This window comes from Neophocaena asiaeorientalis, unplaced genomic scaffold (assembly GCF_003031525.2).
Source record: "Neophocaena asiaeorientalis asiaeorientalis breed wild unplaced genomic scaffold, Neophocaena_asiaeorientalis_V1.1 scaffold92, whole genome shotgun sequence".
Taxonomy (NCBI): Eukaryota; Metazoa; Chordata; class Mammalia; order Artiodactyla; family Phocoenidae; genus Neophocaena; species Neophocaena asiaeorientalis.
Window position 1 is genome coordinate 1,259,251 of NW_020174057.1, and position 24,012 is coordinate 1,283,262.

Genomic DNA, 24,012 nt, shown 5'->3' on the forward strand with positions numbered 1-24,012 from the left:
TGTTTATTAGTGGTGTGTGTGTGTGTGTGTGTGTGTGTGTGTGTGTGTGAGAGAGAGAGAGAGAGAGAGAGAGAGAGAGGGGGAGAGGGGGAGAGGAGAGGAGGAGGAGGGAGGGAGGGAATACATTCCTCCTACAGAGGAGTGGCCAGAGAGGTAGAAAAAAAATCAGGATATTGTTTTGTGATCTCTGGAGGTGTGGCTGTAATGTGGGGGGGTCAGTACACAAAAGCTTTTTGTGCCTAAATGGAGGAAGATCTATTGGCCCTAGTGATGAATTTTCACTCAACAGTTCTGTGAATGTACGAAATATAGACTGTTCACAGAACTATTTGTTCTGTCATGATATTCTTCACATAAGAATTGCCTAGTGGGCAATTCTGTTTGCAGGGTAGGTATTTGAAATTAAGAATATTTTCTTAGAAGTAATTTTACCGTCTTGCTCCCACATGACCCCATAGAAGTTACTTAATCTCTCATTTTGACTGTGATTGAGGAAGGGAGGTCATTGGTGTGTAGCCTGCAATTTTGTATACAGTACATATATTTGCTGTTCATAATTTGGGAGGAAGTTACATTTGTTGAATGCCTACTATGTGCTAGACACAATATATATACAATCTAATCTATATCTCACGTTCTTTTGAGGTAGTTGTTAATTCCCTTCTTCAAAGAGGAAACTAAGGTTGGCTTTCTCAGTGTTCTACTTCTCACTCTCCCCAGTGTCTGTATGAAGGAAAAAGGATTTGAACCTGTGTTAGGCTTACTCTCACTTTCTACTACACCAAGTGGACTTCCTGTATACTATACACCCTTCATCAACCAGCGCCAAACATGTATGTAATTAACATTTTACCACAGGTATGAATTAAATGTAGGAATATTTTACCACTCAGCTTTTGAGATCAAGACTGAATGAATAGGTAGTAAGCAATAACAAAGCAAAGAAGAGAGGATCGAGGCCCTTATTATACTCAAGCTTTGATTAACTAGAATCCATTTAATTCCACTTAAGGGAAATACTCAGGTATTGTCAGAATTCCAGTTAATTTCAGGTATTACTGTTTAAAAATATTTTTCTGTATCCTCATAGGTAACCTTTCTTTGAGCCTTTTTTTTTTCATTTTTCTTAAAAGGTACATTTTACTCTCTTCTTTCTTCCGTTGTGTTAATCTAATTTAGTGCTTTGCTTTTCTTATTTCTAGTATGCAAAGATTTCCTAAATAAGTAGAATTAGTAGAATAAAAAATGCTAGAGATAAATATGAAAACTTTTTGAAAATACCAAAGTTGTAGCTGTGGAGTTTAGTCAGGTACAAATTGTCTTCTTAATCTTTTGATTGAAATCTTACACCCTGGCCTCTACTATAGATCTTATAAAGTCAATTAAGTGTACTTGTGAATTGGCTTGTTATGCTCCCTCCCTCTTAGGATTGGTATGTGAGCAGTTTCTAATTTTCCATTTAGCAAGTAATGTGGTGTAGAGGGTTAAGTTTTTGGTTTTTTGTTTGTTTTTCTCCAGAATCTCAAGAAGGCTTTTCTGAAGGTGATGATAGTTTTAAAAATTTGAGATCAACTGATACATGATTCAGCTTTTAGGAAGATCTCTTTTGAGGGTATTTCCTATATCATCAAAACTAACTGACCACTTTTAAGAGTTTTTTTTCCCCCCTTAAACAGCCCTTCCTTCCCCAAAGAAAAACTTTACCAGAAGGTCAAAGAATGCTGGCATTTTTAATGCCACTGTTGCTGAGGAAAGTTGGCCACTATCCAGTAGAATCTGTCTTATGAAAGCTTTAATAAAGTGTTAGTTTTTTTTAAATGTGAAATATTGTGTCACAAGTTACAGAATGACAGAATAGCACATTCAGTTATGTAGTTCAGATGTTTATTGGAGAGAAAGGCTAGAAAGTTGCCTACACACTTTGTTTTTTTAAACATCAAAAACAAGTTCATATTTATCTTAGGCCAAGTATGCTAAGAACATTCTGAGTGAAACCTACATGGATATTTAGAAAGTAGGAGATTTTGTGAAATTTGTACTTTGACAACATATAAAGACTACATAATTTTTTATTTGGCAATTGAAAAATATGTTGCGTGATTTATTATTTTTGAAGGAAATTGAAGTTTTATTCTTACAGTAGCCATAAGAATGTGACGTTTTAAATATCTAAACATATATTTTACATAATTCTCCTAAAATGCTTTTAAAATTTCCTGCTGTTGGAGTTAGGAGGTGGTTGAAAGAGTGAATGATTAGCTGAGCCTTACAGGATGCCTTTACATTAGTGAGGTCATTATGTGTCACCATGTGGTGAAGTCTGGCCTTTTCAGTTTTATGGGTTGACATTCCTTCAGTTTATTTTAAGGTGATGTGGTATTACAGAATCTTTTATGTAATTTAGGTATAAAATATAGTGTTAATTTAGAAATGTACAGTGAAAGTAATCTGGATTGATACAACAAGTTTTGTTTTTTTTTTGATATGAGTGTTGTGATGAGGGTAAGGAGGAACACAAAGATTTTTTAAAATGTTTCTGTTGTTAAGCAATTTGTAATATGGTGAAACTCAGGAACTTTCCATTTACATAGCCCACTTATCCTGGTGAGTAAATCAGTTTAGAAGACCAGATTTTAGATCTGAGGATTGGTTGAGCATAACTTTTTAGATCAGTGGCTTTTCAACCTTTTTGGTCTCAGGTCAAAAAATGCTTTAATTTTTACATTAATTTTAATATCTGCTTACTTAAAAATAACAAGCATTAAAAATTAACATAAATGTTTTAAAATGAAAAATAACTATTAAAAAATATGGTGAGAAGGGTAGCATTGTTTTATATATTTGCAAATCTCTTTAATGTCTATCTCAATAGAAGACAGCTGGCTTCGCACAACTTTTGTGTTTCACTCTGTTGCAGTATCCTGTGAAATGTAGTCTGGAAAACTCCACTTTATACTCGTGAGAGAAAAGTAAAAGCAATTAAGTTTTTAGTATTATAAAAATAATTTTGACCTGAGGAACCCCCCACCCCCACCTTTAAAGATTCCACAGACTATACTTGGAGAACCTCTGCTTTAGAGCAAAATGGAATTGGATCCTAATCCTGCCCTTGATCATCCTCTCTCAATTGGATATTCTTAGGGGCTATGTCTATTAAGCTGTAGTAACTCACTGAATTCTATTTCTCAAATCTATTCCTGGCTGTCTTCTTCTATGAATAGCCTTGGAGCTGTAGGCTTTGATTCTTATATTCCCTTACCTCTTTTGGAAATGACAAGGCTTACTAGCTATATGATCTTGGGCAGATTCATTAACATTTTTGAGTCTGTTTTTCTCATTTGCAGAAATGGGCAGAGCAATACGTACCAACTCATAAGTCTTTCATGGAAATCAAATTATAATAGATGATTAAAGTTATATACAGTTGCTAATAAAATCTTACAGAGATTAGCAAAAAAACCGCTACCTGAGGTATGCTCTAATTTTGGATCCTCTCTTTTTTTATAAGTTACTCTAGAGAGTGACTTTTTTTTTTTAACTGCTCTCCTTTCTGTCCTGTCCAGCACTTACCTGGACCTTCCTTCTTAGAGCTAGGTCCTACGCAAGGAAACGGGATTTAAAAACACAAACAGCGAAACATCCTTCTTTCTCTGAAAGTTTTCTTAATTTTGTACTTAAACTAGTTAGAAACAAGTAGGAACATGCTATATAAACGATGTACAATATATGATTATGAGAGCATAGTGTAGGGAATACTCTGTTCTGTCTAGGTAGAAGTAGAATAAGGAAAGGAAAAAGGATTAGTACGTGCCTTATTTCTCAAAAACTGGTTTTTGTAAACTCCTAGAAGAAAGAAAAACTGTTAAGCACCCAGCCAATTCATGTTTATTGAGTGAAGCAGTGTGTTAAACCCTATTCTGGGCGATATTAGTTAAGAGCATGGACTAGGTAGGGTCTTACACTGTTTGAATTGCAACTGGCTCTTCCCTTTTACTAGCTGTAACCTTGAGTGAGTTTTTAACTCTTCAGTGACTGAGTTTCTTTAGATATGTAAAATGGGGATAATTTAATATTATAGGATTACTGTGGTAGTTAAAAGGAGTTAATGTAAATAAAGCACTAGAACAGATTGGCACATCATATTATTAACTACTTTTCCTATTACATAAAATTGGGAAAAGACATCATTTCCTTGAACTTCTAGTAGTCTCACAGAGATCTTTTATTTTAAAAGGATTGCTGAAAAATTGTATAATGTGAAAGGTTAATTTTGTCTTTTTTCATTTTCTTGTTATTTAAAGCACATTTTATTACTTAGACTTGCACAAGAGGAGAAAATTGATAAAAGGCCAGATCTCATAACAGTTAAAATATATTTTACCTAAATTTACATTAATAATCTTACGTACTTTTTTCCATTGAACTTATTATAGACGCCGTCTTACATGATGTTGCTAGAGAAACTAATGGGTAAGGAAGTACTTAAACTTAAATCTCACTTGCTGAGAGAAAAACTGTTCATTAGTACCACGGGGTACTAGTCATTTTCTGTACATTTCTAATCATTTGCCAGTGTATAGGGACATAAACTTGTGAGTTACCTGGTTAACTTTACAAACAGAGAATTGCTCATAATTCTAATGTTGAGACTGGTTTATTTGAACAGATCTTTTAATGTGGTAAATTACATTTTGGATCAAAACCAGTGTCGGGTTGAGCAGTAAGCTATAACAATTATTGCATTCTAGGACAGTGATTATTAAGAGGTAAGAGTCATTTGAGCAATCAGTGAAAATCATTATTAAATTTAATCCCTTCTGCTTACAGAAATAATAGAAAAAGAATAGAAACCTTTCTCTGTCCTTTCCTGTTTCTGAGGATGTCAAAGAGATAGTAATGCTAGTGAAATGTGTACATGGAAGGCAAATACACATTAGGCCTCCAGGAAAAGCTTAATTGGTGTTACATGCTTAAAACAAGAGACCTATACTGCCACTTTTTAATTTCCAGATAAAAAATCAAGTTTGAGTGTCAGAAAAAAAAAGTCTTATTTTCTCCTTGGTGAAAGAAGCCATATTTTTGGAAGCAAGTGGAACCACAAAGTCTATTTTGGACTCCAGGCACTTAAAAAAAAATCTACTAAATTGAACATGCTCACTCACTGTAATTAAATGATAACCCTCCCCCCCAATGTTTGAATAAAGTTAGAGTAAAATACGTTCTGGAGTTCTGTAATAATGAATTCATACCCATTTTACTGTCTCTTACTACTCATGAGTTCTGGAGAGCCTTGGTGAGTGCTGTTAGGTTTTCTTTCCTATTGATTGTTTGCATACCTGATGACTTGGATTTTAATCACATATTCAGCCTGCTGTTATGGAAGCAATCATATAAATGAACATGTACTCAAGTGCCTAGGAGCTCAAAGCATGATAAAAACAATTGATTTTTCGAGCATCAGGTCAAATTCTGTAATAAATATTTATTTTTAATTTCTATATAAAATAATCAAATCTTAGCTGATATCCACATATTTCAAACAATATCTGTTGTAAGAATGAAATAAGAAAAAGTTTCTCATAATGGAATTTAACCTTATTTTTTAGAAAAGAAATCACATTCACAGAGATGGGCTGATAAGATTGTACAATAAAATTTTTGTTTATAATACTGAGTTTGGTTCTCTCCTTTTCTCTGGTTAAATTCTTTTCCAGTTTAAGAATGTTTTTTTAAAATTGTGTAGAAATTTTATTACAGTGTGTCAGCACTCCATTTAGAAAGTTCAGATCATCCACCTATACTGCAGTTAATTTGCTCCGTTTAAAGTATTTTGGATGAGATGATTGCATGCTTGCAGAGACATCTGTGTGCAGCATTTAAGAAGGCAAGTGAGGGTGTGGTAGAAGCTCTGACTGATTTGTGGCCTTCAGTCCCTGTGTAAGACTACTGACTGATGGTCATGGCATGTTCAGTACTAACTGATGACTAGTAGGCTTTTCTTTAGTTTGACTGTACATTCTTTTCCTACCAGTTGTATGCCAGCTTTACTTGTAATTACATAATTTAATCAAATATTACCTGAACCAATAAAATATCAGTGTATAAGGAGAGTTATTTTGTGAAAACTTTGGAAAGACTTGATAAAGGCAGGTTGCTTAAAAAAAAAAAAAAAAATCTGTGGAACTAGATGTAAGGAAGACAACTAAAAGCCTGGAAGGGTGATACAAATCTAGAAGTTTGGCTTTACAGGTGTTTTCAACTTTTCCCTTCAATTTAAAAACAATTGACTAGAAATGGTAGAGTCTTTATTGGCACATGGCTTTATGTAAGAAATTCCTGTCGTGGCCTTTGTTTTACAGCGAAGATTTGTAAGCACATTTGAATGTTTTAAGTTAAAATGCGTAAGGTAATTTTTTCCCTTTTTTTGTGATTCATTGAATTACTGACTTGATTAGTGGACTGGTCCTTAGGTGGTTCACCAGTTGTGTTTAGTGACTATACCATTCTATCTCAGACATTTTTCTTGAACTCTAACTTGAAAGTTAGCAGTAGGATTGAAGCATATTTTCAAACTTTAACATGGATTTTGTAGTAAAATTGGAATATGCTGTGATTCCATAGTTAATACCACTTGTGGTTATAACAGTGGTCATAAAATTTTGTATTCAAGCTGTGTCCTTTAACAAGACTTTGTATTAGTTACCTAGGTTTGGAAACCCTCTTATGCTCCTTTCTAGCCTTGGTTGCCCCTTTTTAAAAAACACAGAATGGCTTCCTTTTGAATTTTCTCTTCGAAGGAATCAGCTGATGCTTCTACGGCTGACTCTTGAGCCAGTATAATGGTTTCATACAGAGGTGTCAAAATATTTCATTTTCTGGTGGCTGTTAGATTAAAATGTGGAACAGTTCAATAATTATAGGTTACTTGGAAAATTAAAAGGAGGATATTTCCTATTTATGTTTATTTTACTTCTTATCTCGGGGAGCTAAAAATACCTTTTAAGAATTAATGTCAACAGCATCGGCCTGCAGTTGAATCTTAGGAGGCACAGTGCCCGGAGAGGGCCCCAAAGCTGTTTTGCTGGCTGCCTACTCTGGAGCAGCTGACTAACCAGCTGCAGAGCACATTGATCTGGTCATAATTGCTTTCATCCTGGAGCAGAGCAAGTTAACACAATTTAAATCAAGAGCCACATTAGAGGATCCTGACCTCAGGATAACCTCTCATTTCCTACCTTTGAGAGAGGGAACAATTCCAGTCACTTCCCTAACTTCTAGCCACAAAATAGCTTGGGAACATATAGCCACATCTAAAGATTGTGATCTTTTGACTTTTTTTTATACTTTCTACAGGTGGATTCAGAACAGTAAAAGGAACAAGCCTTAATGTAGTGTTGTTAGTTGAATAGAGAAATAATCCCTCCCCTCCTCTACTCATTTTTTTCCTATTGAAATCTCCTAGACCATTCCTATAGAAGCAGTATAGATAAAATAGACCTGAGACTGTGTTTTGTAAGCCTGCCTTTTTCCTAAAAAAGCCACCAGAGTGTGACAACTCTCTTGTCTGTTAGATAGCAGACCAGTGTTTCTTGATGTATACATGTTTGGACCACTGCTTTCTTTTGATAAATCTGGGCCTCCCATTATTCTCTGAATACTCATACCAGTCACTATAGAGGTTTTATTGAGCTTTATTTTCTAGAGGTTTCAATTTTGTTTATGCTGTGACTCACATGACAGCAAAGATAATTTCACATATGGAAAACTATAGATAAGAGAGACTGAGAATTGTGAGCAATTTCCAATTCATAAACTATAAAACCATTCTTCTCTCCCATTCATTATTGGGAGTGACATTATTGAAATAACCCTGAATCTGCTCTAATTCATTAAGTATAATTCACATAGTTCTTATTTCAACTGTTAGTAATTCAAGTGCTCAAGTGCTCTTGGAGGACATACTGAGTTAGAACAAAATAAGAAGCAAGAGTAGAAATCATTAATCATTAAAAATGTCATGCAGTGAGAGGATAAAAGGAAATAAGGAGGTAAATATATTCAGATGTTTTGTAAGTATTAAAATTGTGTTGACTTATGTAGTTAATACCTTTCTAATCAGAAAAGGACCCAGCTATCTAACCAAGGTCACATCCTTTGTGTATCCTCTGTGTCAGTGATGACATTGAGCCACCTATAATCTTGGCTAAATTCCCATAAGACCAATGATACAGAGTTCCATTTCTTAACGTCCAGAGTTATGGATACATTATATTCCTAGTAGTGCAAAGCTAATTGATTTATATAAGGATTAAATTATGGGTCTTAGCCTTAACCGAATACTTTAAACAAGCATGAGTTACTAATAACTGACTTTTTGGTGGGGGGATAGTGGAATTTAAATAACACGAATCATTCAGAGATGATGTCTACTTTTTTCATGTCTGTTTAGCCTATATATTGCAATACACTAGATATAACATCAGATATTATATAATATAATATGTCAGGTAGTGGCTGTGGTTTATTATACTTAGAATTAATGGAGCTTTTCATGTAGATATTTATTTTACTTTTTCTTATATGAAGGACTGGATTATACTGCCCATTAAAGTAGTGACAAAAATGGCTTGCTATGTATGTATTGATAGTAAGGGTAATGTCTGTGTTCATACAGTAATGGTGTGGCCTATTTATTTCTCTCATGGAATGTGTTATACTTGACAATACTGTCCTCAAAAAGAGTTTATTAATAATTTTAAATAACTTCATTTAAAAATACACTGACTAGGAAGGCTAGATAGCTGCTGAAGGTTTGCTAGAGGCTTTTTGTCCTTCCCTTTGTCAGATACCTCTTCTCAGAAGTGTTGAAATATAACCAGGACTAGTTGAAAAATTTTCTTAACCATTTGTGGAATTGAATCTGGAATTTATCTTTATGAGTCTGCTCAAGGAGTAATGTTTGTAGGCCTACTGAAGGAGGAATACTTACAGGTCTCCTGCAAATGTACTATTTATAATATCATCTACTTTGTATAAACATAGTTTATATTTAAAAGAAATAGCAGATAAGATACCCTCATTAGGAAATAATTTGTTAAGCACATTTTGGTAGGATAGTAAGTAAAATCTGTTGACTTTCAGATAATTTTATATTGCTAAATTTGCTTTAAGTTGTGGTTTTTCCTTTGAAAAAGATTGTCACAAGTGCTTTGACTTATTTTACTCAAGAATGTTAACTCAGTTTCACAAAAATTAAAAGGAAAGGCCGTTTGTGGTTCCCTTGTAATCTGCACATGAACCAACTTATTTGTGTGTAGGTTAATGGAAAGAACACATAGGATTTGAATTTTGGCTTTATCATGGTTTACTCAGTGTAATGACTCTTCGGTGAGTTACTTAAGTTTTGAGATTTTATTTTCTCATTTGTGTAATGGGAAAGGTAAATAATAATACCTTTTTTTTATCTCATAGAATTATTCTGATAATAAGGTAAGATGTGAAGACTGTAAATTCCATAAGGCTAGGTACATACTGGTGTTATTCATGTTATTTTAACAGTAACTTGGTAAACGAATTATCTGTGTTGTGGCTATCAATGCGTATTTCATCTTTGAAGAGAAAAGCAATTTATCTTAATTTTAACATTGAATGATATTTAAGGACAATTCTAAAGCTTAAAAATGTTTATGGATAAATATAATAGATATTAATACAATAACATATTCAGAGGATATTTAATTTGGCAAAAAAATATTTGTGATAAATAGACAAAGTATTGGTATCTGAAAAAGATTTCATTGTAACCAAGTAATAACTTTTTGTAAGTTCAGCACCTTCCTTATATACTGTGCTGTCTCATATTTGTGGTGACCTCTTAAGTCCCTGAACATATTAAATAGTTTTTTCGTGGATGAGACTAATGGTAGGGCTAGATTCCCAGCTCTCTGCCTAAAAGGGAGGAGTAATTTTCTAATCTTAAATTTTTTTCAAGGCATTTTTTGAAGTTCATTTGTGTAAGATAGGGGAAAATATTTTCATTTCCCCATTTTAGGGAGTAGAGTAGAAGACCAAGCATACCAAAGTGATCTCCTGTAATACTTGCTATCTTTCTTGATAGTACCCCCTTGGAAGGGTGGTTGTAAAGAAATGTTTAAAGCACAGAGAGAAAACAAGATGGAAAGAAGCAGAACAGCATAAAAAACACCTATGTATAATTGGAGTCCCAGAGTACTGTGTTCCAAATGTTTGTTTCCTCAAATTTTTTATTAAAAAAAATTTTTTTTTTGCAGTACACGGTCCTCTCACTGTTGTGGCCTCTCCCGTTGCGGAGCACAGGCTCCGGACGCGCAGGCTCAGCGGCCATGGCTCACGGGCCCAGCCGCTCCGCGGCATGTGGGATCTTCCCAGACCGGGGCACGAACCCGTGTCCCCTGCATCGGCAGGCAGACTCTCAACCACTGCGCCACCAGGGAAGCCCTCCTCAAATTTTATATGTTGAAATCCTAATGCCCAGTGTATTGGTATTAGCAGGTAGGGCCTTTTGGGAGGTGCTTAGGTCATGAGGGTGAAGCCCTTACACATAGGATTAATCCTCATATTAAAGAGAACCCCAGAGAGCTCCCCAACCCCTTGCACCATGTGAGGATGCGATGAGAAGTCTGCAACTTACATGACCATGTTGGCACCTTGATCTCACACTTTTAGCCTCCAGAACTGTGAGAAATAAATTTCTGGGTTTTTTTCCTTCTCTGATTGCCTTGGCTAGGACTTCTGTTGTTTATAAGCTAGTCTGTGGTACTTTGTTATAGCAGCCTGAACAGACTAAGACATTGATGAGATAGGGGAAAAGGGGCAGAAGCAGTATTTGAAGAAATAATGACTATTTTTTGAAACTTAAGACTACAAACCAGTGATTGACAAGAAGCCAGTGAACCCAAAACAGGATAGATAACAAAGAAAACTACACTTAGCCTTAGTTCTTAGAAACTTTTTCATAGCACCCCTAATGCAAAAGAAGTAACGAATAGTTCTGTCTATTAGTAGTTAGGTCCAGATAAATGAGCAGTAGCAGTTAGTACAGTATCTGATAGATGTTGCTGTGTTTTCCTCTGCACACAGCTTGGGATCAGTGCTAAAATCCACATGTAAAAGAAAAACCTTAAAAGCACTCAGAGGGGGAAAGACATGTTACTTAGAAGGAACTAAGAATTTGGCAAGTCAGCTTTTCAGCAGACTATAGAAGTCAGAAGACAGTGGAAAGACATTTTTAAAGTGGGAAAGAAGATACTGCCAACCAATAATTCTATATTCAGTGAATATATCCTTCAAAAAGCAAAGTGAAATAAAGATATTCTTAGGTGAATAAAAGCTGAGAGAAGTCATCAGCAGCATATCTCCACTTAAGGAAGTTCACCAGGATAAAGAAAAAAATCTCAGATGGAAGCATGATGGAATGAAGAGTACCAGATAGGTGAAATATGGTAGGCAGGATCATTGACTGCTTAAACCAACAGTATTAACAATGTCTAACAGTGTTATATCGGGGAACAATGTAACGTACAGTAGTCTCCTCCCCCCGCCCCAATCCATGGGGAATATGTTTCAAGACCCTCAGTAGATACCTGAAACTGTGGATAGTACTGAATCCTATATATACGATGTTTTTTCTTATACATACATACCTATGATAAGTTTTAGTAGAATATCCAAATTGCCAGCATCACTATGCTTCCACTTTGGGGCTATTATTAAGTAAAATAATGGTTACTTGAAAGCAAGCACTGCGATGCCCTGACAGTCAAGCTGATAACTGAGACGGCTACTAAGTGACTCACGGGGCTGTAGCATATCCAGCATGGATATGCTAGACAAAGGGATGATTCACATCCTGGACAGGACGCAGCTGGACAGTGTGAGATTTCATCACACTACTCAGAATGGTGTGCGATTTAAAACTATGACTTATTTCTAGGATTTTTCCTTTAGTATTTTTGTACTGCAGTTGACTGCAGGTAACTGAAACCACAGAAAGTGAAACTGCATATAAGGAGACTACTGTATGTATGATATGATATGTATTATATGATAGCAGTAGCAAAAGAAAAAAAGTAAATGCAGTTGTAACAATCTCATTGTTGGGGACATGGTAAAAGTACTAATGTAAGATAGAAAATAAAGGTGCTTTTTTGTATCTTTTACAGTAACCACTGAAAGAGTGATGCTAAAAGATAACAAGCCTATAGAACACATAAAATAGAAGAATAAAAAATACTTGATTAATAGAAAAGAAGGAAGGAAAAGAAGAACAAAGGATAGAGAACAGTGAGACAAATGGAAAACAAATAGAAAAGATGGTAGACTTAAACTCAACTATATCAATAATTAAATGAAATTTAATGTTCCCATTAAAAGATATCATCAGACTGAATAAAAACGTACAGCCTATCTGTAAGGTGCTACAAATTATAAACAGAGAGGTTCAGAGTAAAAAGGTGGAAAACAATATACTGTGCAAATATTAGCCAAGAGAAGACTGGTGTGACTACACTAATGTTAATGGCTTTAAGCCAAGAAACATTATTGGAGGTAGAAAGGGATAATTTTATAAGGGTCAGCTCGTTAGGAGAGTACAACAGTTCTAATTTGTATGCACCTAATTGCATAGATTCAAAATATATGAAGCAAAAATTGAACTACAAGGATAAACAGATAAGTCCATAGTTATACTTGTGGATTTATTAGACCTCTCTCGTAGACTCTCTGATAGGATACACAGACAAAAAAACTCAGTAAAGAAATGAATAACTCACATGCTATTCAAAAAATATTTGAGGGGACAAAGACAATTACAGAAATGACTCACAGGTATAACCTTATACATCTAACCCTTACCTCACAACAAATACAAAAAGTAATTCAAGGTGGATAATAGACTTAAATTGAAGGGCTAAAACTATAGCTTGTAGAAGAACTTGTAGAAGAAAATAACTTGTAGAAGAAAATATAGAAGAATATTTGTCATCTTATGGTACTAAAAATTTCTTAGGACACAGAACCAATCATAAAATAAAAAAAGAAAAATACTGGACTTCATCAAAATTTAAAATGTTTGTTCCTTAAAAGACAATATTAAGAGAACAAAAACAAGCCACAGAACAAGAAAAAAAATTTTGTAATACATAGTTTGACAAGGGACTTATATAATACATAAAGGAATTTTAGTAAGACACATAAGTTGAGTAAAAATGGACAAAAGATTTGAAGATGGATTATATTATATGGATAATCACATGAAAAGATGGTCAAAATCATTAGTCACTAGGAAAATGCAAATTAAAATGACAGTGAGATGTAACTCATCAGAATGGCTAAAATTAAAATAGATAAAATCAGTGTTTATGAGGATGTGGAACAACTGGAACATACATTGCTGGTGGGAATATAAAACTGGTACAATCGCTTTGGAAAACTGGACATTCCTTAGAAAGTTAAACATCTACCATATGACCCAGCAAAAAAGATTTGTACGAAAACGTTCCTGGGAACATTCAAACACTGGAAAACAACGCATGTGTTCTTTAACAGGCTAATGAAGACAAAGTGGTATATCCATACAATGGAATACTCTTCAGCAACAAAAACTGCTGGTACATACAACATGGATTAATCTCACAGTCACTATGCTGAGTAAAGAAGTCATACATGTAAGAGTATGTACTCTTATGTGATTCAATGTACATGGAATTCTAAAGAATGTACTACCTCAAGGGGCTCGCAGACAGGAAGCTGCTAATGGAGATCTTTGGTCACCTTCCAGCACTGTGAGCTCTCTTTCAGTGTGCAAAGTTCAAAGAAAAACTGTTTTTTTTTAAAGTCACGATCTCTAAAACAAGTAGCACCTCACAGAACGCTAAGATGCTGTGGAATCCCATTTGAAAAACTGTACTGTGATTTATTTCCTTTCAAAACTGGAAATGATATGAATTTTGATTAGATGTATAGGGCATGTATCTGTGAGTCACTTCTAGAATTGTCCCCTCAAATAGTTTTTGGATGTGATGATTATAAGTGTCTGAGGGCTGGCTTCTTCGATTAATGCACCTTGGATACTGAAAAGGTACATCTAGAATATCTGATTTATGACGTGGAAATAATTTTTGTTTCCAAGCCCCACCCCCACCCCCCGCAGCAGTGCATGAGAGGAAAAATGAATTTCTCAGAAGACTAATACTGTTCTTCTGTTTAGTTTCCTCCTTAATGTTGTCATCACTTTGGGCTACTTTGGACTGCTTGTTTTCTTTTTTTTTGGACTGCTTGTTTTCTGAAATAAAAAAGCAGTATGTGATTGGAGTAGAGTCAACAAGCAACAGTTCTAGAGCTAAGAATGGCTTTACATTTTTAATGGTGGTTTTAAAAAATTTTGGCAGGTGCTGTATGTGGTCCACAAAGCCTAAAATAGTTTCTGTTGAGTAATACACAGGTAGAGTTTGCTGACATCTGAACTAGAGAATCCTATAATGTAGCGGTCCCCGACTTTTTTGGCACCAGTGACCGGTTTAGTGGGAGACAGGTGGGGAGCGGCAGATGAAGCTTCACGCACTGGCCCGCTGCACGGTAGCAGTCTGCGGCCTGGGGTTTGGGGACCCCTGCTCTAATGTATAGTTATTTTCAGTTATTTCAAAAGTATGCTATAAATATTTTATGTTCAGTTAATTGTTTTGATGTGAGAAAACAATTTGTCATATAGTTATTTTAACAGCTTTGTTGAAATATAATTTATGTACTATAGAACTCACCCCTTTACAATTCACTGGTTTTTGTTGCTTTTTTAAAGTTATTTCTGAGATATACATTTTAAAGTAATAACTAGAATTATGACTTATAACATTATACCAGAATGTATAAGATTTTTAGAAATTTCATGTAATGTCTGAAACATTTATATTAACATATTTCCATACAAATAACCCAAAGAAAGTTTAGTATTAGTTGGTTTTTTTTTAATACTGCAGGTTCTTATTAGTCATCAGTTTTATACACATCAGTGTATACATGTCAATCCCAATGGCCCAATTCAGCACATCACCATCTGCATCCCACCGCAGAATTCACTGGTTTTTAATATATTTACAGTTCTACAAGCATCACTATAATCTAATTTTAGAACATTTTCATCACCCTCCCCCCCAAATAAAAACCTTGTACCCATTCCTCCCCTTCCTTTCCCATCCCCTGCCTTTGCCCTGCAAATGTTAAATAATATTATTTAGCTCACTAGTTTGAAATGAAGTAAGGTTAATCTTTGTGCTCTTTCTAGAAAAAGGGATTTGTTGAGTAAATAGTAAGGTAAACAAAGCTACAAGAAAAATAAAAGTAGAAGTTTAAGAAACCAAAACAACGTGTACTCTAAAAACCAGTATAACAGCAATTGACAATAAAAAAGTTATTAATCAAAGTGTATTCTGAGTAGAGTTCTTTCAATAAGTTTTAAAAGTCCATGGAAGAATTCATGAAGTCATAGTTTGATTTATAGCATTTTTTTCCTTAGTGGTTTATGCAATTATGCTATGCTCTATGATAGATGGAATGTTAGATTTGGTGAAATGTGTATGTTTGAAATGATGTATGCATAAGTCAGCTATTCCAGAGATGCAGAACATTTCAAGCAATAAAAATATTAAAATTAATCACTAAGATTAAGATTTGGTCTAAAAGAAAAAGCGACTTACGTTTGAAAGTAATGAAATATCATTTATCTAAAAATTTTAGCAATTCAGACCTTTCATTAATCAACCTTAATCTTTTCCTTTGATATTTGAATAGGTGAGAGTTTAAAATTTGTATGTAGACATTAAATTTGAGGCTTCAAGGTTTTGCTGAACTCTTGAGATTCTGATTTTGTTTTTTAAGATCTATACATTGCCTAATTTATAGAGTACAGAAATGCTTGTTCTTTTAAAGTTTGGGTTTTAAAATAGATGTCCTCGTTTTGGTCTTGATTATTTAATTTCCTCACAAGTCATGAGAAGACTCAAATAGCCTTCATTCAACTAGAGCTTTGTAATTCTAAATATTTGCAGAATGTTACCTTAAATATTTAGAATGGAGAAGTAAAATTATATAGGTGGTGCTGGCAGTTGAGCTATTTTCTGTCAGCTTCAGGTTCATCCTTCTAAACTTTTATTTTGTGGTGTATGCTTCTCTTTTGCCAGCTGGTTCCCTGTCACGTTCTGCAAATAGGAGATACCAGTGGGAGACAGTAAAGCCAGACGGGGGACAGGGGATTTGCTCCTACTTGTTTACCTCTTCTTCCTGTCAGTATCTCCACAGCAACAGGACCACACCCGGGCAGGAATAGGAGTGGTAAATGGCTCCCATTTGCCCTTTGCAGGGACCCTCCTTCAAGTTCTTGGTGTGCTTCCAAGAATGCTTTCTTTTCAGAGATTTGGGTCCCAGTTTCTCCAGGCCTTTGAGTTTTATTCTTTTTTTTTTTTTTTTGCCGTACGCGGGCCTCTCACTGCTGTGGCCTCTCCCGTTGCGGAGCACAGGCTCCGGACGCGCAGGCTCAGCGGCCATGGCTCACGGGCCCAGCCGCTCCGCGGCATGTGGGATCTTCCCAGACCGGGGCACGAACCCGTGTCCCCTGCATCGGCAGGCGGACTCTCAACCACTGCGCCACCAGGGAAGCCCCAGGCCTTTGAGTTTTAATACTTCCAGCCACTTCCCTTTGTTTCCCTAGCTCTGGGGTCATAGCTGCTTCCCTCAATTGCTATCAATCTGTGCCCTCTTTTTTGCCTTTTCAGTTCTCCATTTCCTGATTAACAACTAATATTGAATTCTCTCTGTTAAAATTACTGGTGTCGTTTCTGTCTTTTGACTGATTCCTGACTAATACACTGGTCAAAATAATAGGACTTTGCAAATTATAGTCTTAGAGATCACATTAGGCTACTCTTCATTTAGTAGTTAGTTACCCTCTGCAATGTGCGAGGCCTTTCTTTGTTCTTTGTGTTCACTATCAGACATCCTCATTTGCGGTCCCAGAGCTGTTTGAGAATCGTCATCATCACGCTTCATTATTGTTGTCTGTTTTTCCTTTCTTTGCTTTTTTTTTTTTTTTAATATTTATTTATTTGGCTGTGCTGGGTCTTAGTTGCGGCCCACGGGATCTTCGTCATGGCATGCTGGATCTTGAGGTTGCGGCGTGCAGTATCTTTTAGTTGTGGCATGCAGGATCTAGTTCCCTGACCAGGAATTGAACCCCGGCCCCCTGCATTGGGAGCACGGAGTCTTAACCGCTGGACCACCAGGGAAGTCCCTGTCACATTTTCTTTATTTCTCACTTCAAGGCCAGTGATAGTGTCTTTTATCTCTCTGTCCTTAGTTCCTAACACAAGATTTGTGTATACTGGATGCTCAGTGAATATTTTAAATAATGAACATGCTTGTAGATAATGCTTATAAAGGGTAGAAGTCATGATAAAAATTATCTGATGAAGGGAAGGATCTTATTTTGATTACTTTTGGCATATGAAGCTCCTCGGATATTGAGATGTTTAAACCAAATGTTAATATGGCATCAAAGATTATATGATAACCCTTCAGAAGTCACATACGTGAGGCTTGGTTGGACCTTTCTGGTTCAGTTGTTACAGTTCAGTTGTTCACGCGATTGAATATGCCTAGTTCTTTTTTTTTTTTTTTTTTTTTTTTTTTTTTGCGGTACGTGGGCCTTCTCACTATTGTGGCCTCCCCCGTTGAGGATCACAGGCTCCGGACACGCAGGCTCAGCGGCCGTGGCTCATGGGCTCAGCCGCTCCGCGGCATGTGGGATCTTCCCGGACCAGGGCACGAACCTGCATCCCCTGCATCGGCAGGCGGACTCTCAACCACTGCACCACCAGGGAAGCCCTATGCCTAGTTCTTAATAGCACATCTTCACCAACTCTTATACAACTCTGTTCCAGGGAAGAATCTAAATCATGATACCTCTCAGGTTATCAGTCCTATCATGTCTCACTTTTGATTAAGCCTTCAAGCTTCCCTTTCCCTTCTACAGAACTTCATTGTGATTATAGAGTATGAACCCATTTCTACAGTGTGCTTTCATCATCATTACTTGTGTATGCTAGATACAGGGTAACCCAGAGGGTTTCTAAGTCTTCTAGTTCAGTTGATTGCAACATACATTCCTCTCCAGTATTTGGTTGGATCATCCTGGCCTTCATCAATCCCAGTTCTTTCCTCCGTCATGGTACATCGTGTGGGACCTATGTCACTCCTGTTGTAATACCTTAATGCAGGCTACCTTCCCCTCAGTTTAAATCAAACAGTTTAAATCTGTAGTTAACTGTTTTCCAGAATGAGAGTTTGGGGGACATATTTCTATTCCTATTTTATTTCCTAATTTCCTGTGGACAACTTGAATGTCTTAGTCAGCAGTACTGAGATTTTAGGGGAAAAAGTAAATAGTTCCTTGAAATGTCTTTATGCTTGTTGAGGGTTAGAGATGTTTTTTTCAATCTTTGGAATTTTGATGGGGATTTGGTTTGCATTTGACCTTTTCTTTATTTGCTGTTTGAATTTTTATGTTGTTAAATCTTTAAAAAACGAATTATGTTGGTTATTTCTATTCTTGAGTTTTAATACATAATAGTATGTTAACATTATATTTGATGTTTGTCTCCAAATGCTAAAACAATGTGAAATTGTGAAAATTGTTCACATATATTCTGATTTTCCTCTTGGGAATATGGTAGCAATTCCTGCCTGCTTAAAATTAGGCATGGCCATGTGACTTGATTTAGCTAGTGAAGTGTGAGTAAAAGTGATACCCTAGATAGAAGCTTTAAGAGTTAGTATATTCTTTGCCACACTCTTTGTTCCCTTCCTGTGGTGGCTGCTACGTCAGATTAGGTCCTTGAAGACTTGGAGCAGAGCCCCAGTCAACTCTCGATGGATGTACAGCATGAAAGAATAAAAGCTTCGTTATTTAAAGCCACCAAGATTTGTCTGTAACTGTAGCATAACCTAGTTAAACCTTACTTATACTTATTTTGTAGTAACAACATTCATTTCACAGTTGTTCTCCCAGGGTATATGTGTCTTTTGAAGTTCAGCCTAAGTGCTTGTAATAATCAGTATAAGTTATTCAGAGAATCTGCTGGGATGATTAGTTGGGTGCCTTATTTGTGTGCAAAATAGTACAGTGACAGGTATTAGATAATGTTGGCAGGCCAGGAATGGAAGGGAAGCCAAGAATGGAATGACACATCTTCCAAAAACGACCAGATTTCATACCTGATAACATTAAATATAGTCCATTTGTTTCAGGAAAAACTGAACTATGGACTATGCCTCTGACCATAGTCAGTTTTGCAAACTCACCTGTTAAGTGACTAGCCTGAGATTACATAGCGACTTAGTGGCAGAAATGGGAAAAAGAAATCAGCCCTTTTGACTCTAGCCCTCTGTCGTTTTTTTAATTAAACGATTTCACTCATTCTCAAGATTTTTTTTTTTTTTTTTGTGCGGTATGCGGACCTCCCACTGCTGTGGCCTCTCCCCTTGCGGAGCACAGGCTCTGGACGCGCAGGCTCAGCGGCCATGGCTCACGGGCCCAGCCGCTCCGCGGCATGTGGGATCTTCCCGGACCGGGGCACGAACCCGTGTCCCCTGCATCGGCAGGCAGACTCTCAACCACTGCACCACCAGGAAAGCCCCATTCTCAAGATTTTTAATCCATTCCTCTCTTTTCATTCCTTATCCCCACCCCCCAAATGTGTTAACACTTTCGATGAATTTGCACAGAATTATGCTAATCATTATTCTTGGCTCATGAATATCCTCTCTGGTCTGTGCATGATCTGCTTATCTAGTGTGTATGTATTTATATAAATCAATAAAATAATATCTGTGAATCCAATTTCTCAAACCTTGCTAGTAACTTACATGTTCCTATGTGTTTTCTTTGCCTCTCCCTAAATGGTAGCTATCATCCTGAACTTCGTATTTTAGTCTTCTGCATTTTATAAAAGTTTTATCATCTGTATGTTTACCTAAACAATATATTGTTTTATTTTTTCCTGTTTTTTTTATAAAAAGAATATACTAAATGTAGCCTTCTGCACTTGCTTTTTTGGTTAAATATCACTAATACTCATTCTTAGTCATGTGGTTGTAGTTCATTTATTTTACCACTGTATAATCTTTCATTCTGCAGATTTACCATAATTTGTCCATTTTCCTGGCTATAGACGTTTGTGTTATTTCCAGTATTATGCTGTTACAGACATTTTGCTGTGAGTATTTCTGTTTATATTTCTGTTAAACTTTTCTCCTGGATATGTACCAAGGGGAAGAACTGCAGGATCATAGAGTATGCAATGTTTAACTTTACAAGACGGTACCTAATTAATTTCCACTGTTGTTATAATAATGCTATTCATTTATGTTATTTTTTTTCTTGACATGATTGCCAGAGGCTTGTCTATCTAATTACTCTTTTGCAGTGATTTAGATAATAAATTATGGTGATTTAAACTAAGGCCCGGCAGTAGAAATAGATAAAAGGGGATGGAATTGAGAAATGTGAGGGATATGAAAGCAACACGATCTGACTTGATGATCGAATTGGATATGGCAGTTGAGGGAGTGGGAAGGGTAAAGAATAACTTCTGAGTTTCCAGCTAGTATGTGAATCAGGGATGTAAATGTAGTTACTTTTTCTGACCTTGTAGTTAAAAAGTGCCCAGGTCATTTTTTTCCTTCATTAGTTTCTCTGCCGTTATTTTCTTTTTTTCTTATTAGTTTTCTATTTTATTCATATTATATCAATTTCAATCTCCCAATTCATCCTCACGCCCCCCACCCTGCTTTCCCCCCTTGGTGTCCATACATTTGTTCTCTTACATCTGTGTCTCTATATCTGCCTTGCAAACCGGTTCATCTGTACCATTTTCCTGGATTCCACATATATGCATTAATATACGTTATTTGTTTTTCTCTTTCTGACTTAACTTCATTCTCTATGACAGTCTCTTAGTTGCTCTGCGGCATGTGGGATCTTCCCAGACTAGGGCTTGAACCTGTGTCCCCTGCATTGGCAGGCGTATTCTTAACCACTGCGCCACCAGGGAAGTCCCTCAAGCTTTTTTTTTTTTTTTTAAATCACAGAGAATTTGGTATAACAAATCTAGCTGGAATAAATAATTAAAAGAGAATTTGATTCATTTACAAAGAAATAGATAAAAATGAATGAGGTCGAACATTTTTCATATACCATTTTGTTTCCAAATCTTGGCTGCTTTTTCAATGGGCCTTTTCCTTTTTGTATATACCCATTTGTGTAACAAAATGAGGCACTACCTCAAGTGATTACAATTGCTCTCTTGGTTCTGCTCTGAGTAAGACCATTATTGTCAAAAGCATCAGATGACATTTCTTAATAGATGACTTTCTGAATTCACTGAAACTGAACAGCTGTTTCAAACAGAAGCCCTTTCTGTGAGAATTTATCATCTGCAAATCAATTGATGATTATTCATGATGAAAGTGTCTGCATTTTGAGTGATTTTTAAATCAGGTTTTAATCATTTTAAATTTTTTTCTCTTTTTTAGTTTTTCATGGAAGTTATTTTGTTAAATTTTTTATTGAAATATAATTGACTTACTATCTTGTATTAGTTCTAGGTATACAACATAGTGATTCAATATTTTTATAGATTATACTCCATTTAAATTTATTACAAAATAATGACTTTCTCTGTGCTGTACAATATATCCTTGTTGCTTATCTTATTTTTTAACATTTTAGTATTTTATTTTTAAACTTTATTTAATTTTTATTTTATTTATTTATTTTTGGTTTTGGCTGCATTGGGTCTTTGTTGCTGCGCGCGGGCTTTTCTCTAGTTGCAGCGAGCGGGGGCTACTCTTCGGTGCGGTGCGCGGGCTTCTCATTGCGGTGGCTTCTCTTGTTGCGGGACATGGCCTCTAGGTGCGCAGGCTTAGTTGCTCCGTGGCATGTGGGGTCTTCTGGACCAGGGCTCAAACCCGTGTCCCCTGCATTGGCAGGTGGACTCCTAACCACTGCGCCACGAGGGAAGCCCCTAACTTTTTAGTTTATATTGGCGTATAGCCGATTAACAATGTTGTGGTAGTTTCAGGTACATAGCAAAGTGACTCAGCCGTACGTATGCATGTATCCATTCTCCCCCAGACTCCCCTCCCATCCAGGTTGCCACATAACATTGAGCAGAGTTCCGTGTACTATACAGTAAGTTCTTGTTGGTTATCCTTTTAAAATATAGCAGTGAATCACATTTTGAATTTTAACTTATTTCCCATCAGAAAATGTATGCAAAAATACATGTTTAAAGAAAATAATTAAAATAACTTTTAGTGGAAAACTCTTATCTTCTAAAAGCCAGAAGTATTTGGGGGATTATTTATACCAGTGAATGTACTGAGATACAACATTAATAAGCCCTTTAGAGGCTTCTTGGCGACTGGTTTAGGTTTCATCTAAGCTGTTAATTGAATACAGGGGATAACGAGTCATTTCATGTACCTGTAGGGGTTCCAGTATAATGAACTAAATATCTTGATCTTTACAACCTTAAAGTTAGCCAATCAAAATAAATTTCACATGAGTTGTCACACTGGTGAAGCAATTTTCACAAAAAGTGCAATTTGAGTATTCTCTTGGTTGAATAAATTGTTTGGCTTTCGTAACAATTATAAAAACATTTAATGTATTAACCTAGAGTTACATTCACTTGCAGTACTTCAACTTCATCGTTCTGAAAATGATATAACACCTCCCCAAACTAAGTTTCTTATGGGCAGAGTTCATATCTTATTTATCTTTCTGCCTCATATTGCCTGGGACATGGTAGAGCCTCTATGTGAATGTTTGTTGAATGAATAAATAAAAGTTTTTAACATAAAGGGGAAAACCTAAGCAGAGCTATCAGAATGGGACAGTGATCTAAAACTTTGCCAGTTGATAGATTGACTTTAGGTAGGAGAAAGATCTTCTGTTATAAAAGATGACTTAGCTGTGTTATTTGCTTTCATTCAAACAGGTATTTATGAGTGCCAGGTTTTGTGCTAAATGCTGGGTTGTACTAAATACAACAATTAACAAAACATTAAGTCCCTGTTCTCAAGGAGATTAAATTCTAATGGAAGGAATCAGCAATAAACCAGTATTTAGAATGTCAAGCAGTAAGGCTATGGAGGAAATTAAAACAGGCAAGGGGAATGGAATGTGTAACCTGGGTGTGGAGTTGTCACTGTTTAATACAGGGTGACCAGGGAAGTGATGTTTGAGTAGCACACAGAAGGAAGTTAGCCTTAAGCGTATCTGGGAGAAGTGCATTCCAGGCAGACAAAGAGCAAGGGCAAAGGCAGGAATCAGCAAAGAGACTGTGCTGCTAGAGTAGAGTGGGTGGGAGTAGAATTGTAGTAGATGTGGTTAAAAAGGAGAGTGACAGACAAGTCATATAGGGTCTAGCAAGCCATTTAAGGACTCTGGGTTTAACTATTGAGTAAAGCGCCAGTCGTTGGAAGATTTTGGAGAAGAGAGATTAGGTTATTTATGATTTAGTATGTTTGCCCTGGCTGCTATATAGAAAATATACTATGGGCAGTGGGGCAGGGAGGGGGAAGGTGGTGGGTGGGAGCGGGAAGACCAGTTAGGATGCTCTAAATATTATATTCTAGACAAAGAGATGATGGGGCCTGGCTTAGGATTTTAGCAGTTCATGTGGTAAGAAGGAGGAGCCTACAGGTTTTGGTAATGTATTGATTGTAGGGTATGAAAAAAGGGAAGACAGCCAGAGCAGATGATAACTATAGAGTTACCATTTACTGGGATAGTGAAGATTACAAGAGGAGCAGGGTTTGGAGGCAGTGGAGATACGTGTGTTATTTTCTCCTTGATACCTTTCCCAGATGCTAGACTTTAATTCTGAATAGCTACATTCATGTATGTAAACGTGTCTCCAT

General features: G+C 36.1%; 1 protein-coding gene across 2 annotated transcripts in view; it reads left to right on the top strand.

Annotated features, from left to right (window-relative positions):
- Positions 1-24,012, top strand: part of CDK17 (cyclin dependent kinase 17) — a 96,873-nt gene that overhangs the window by 12,956 nt on the left and 59,905 nt on the right. The window contains exon 1 of one of the 2 annotated variants that reach the window (XM_024754366.1): positions 20,221-20,300. The exons of the other annotated variant lie outside the window; for it this stretch is intronic. The gene's annotated coding sequence lies outside the window, so the exon portion shown is untranslated. Of the gene's footprint in view, positions 1-20,220; positions 20,301-24,012 lie in introns of those variants that run through there. 2 annotated transcript variants of the gene reach the window in all.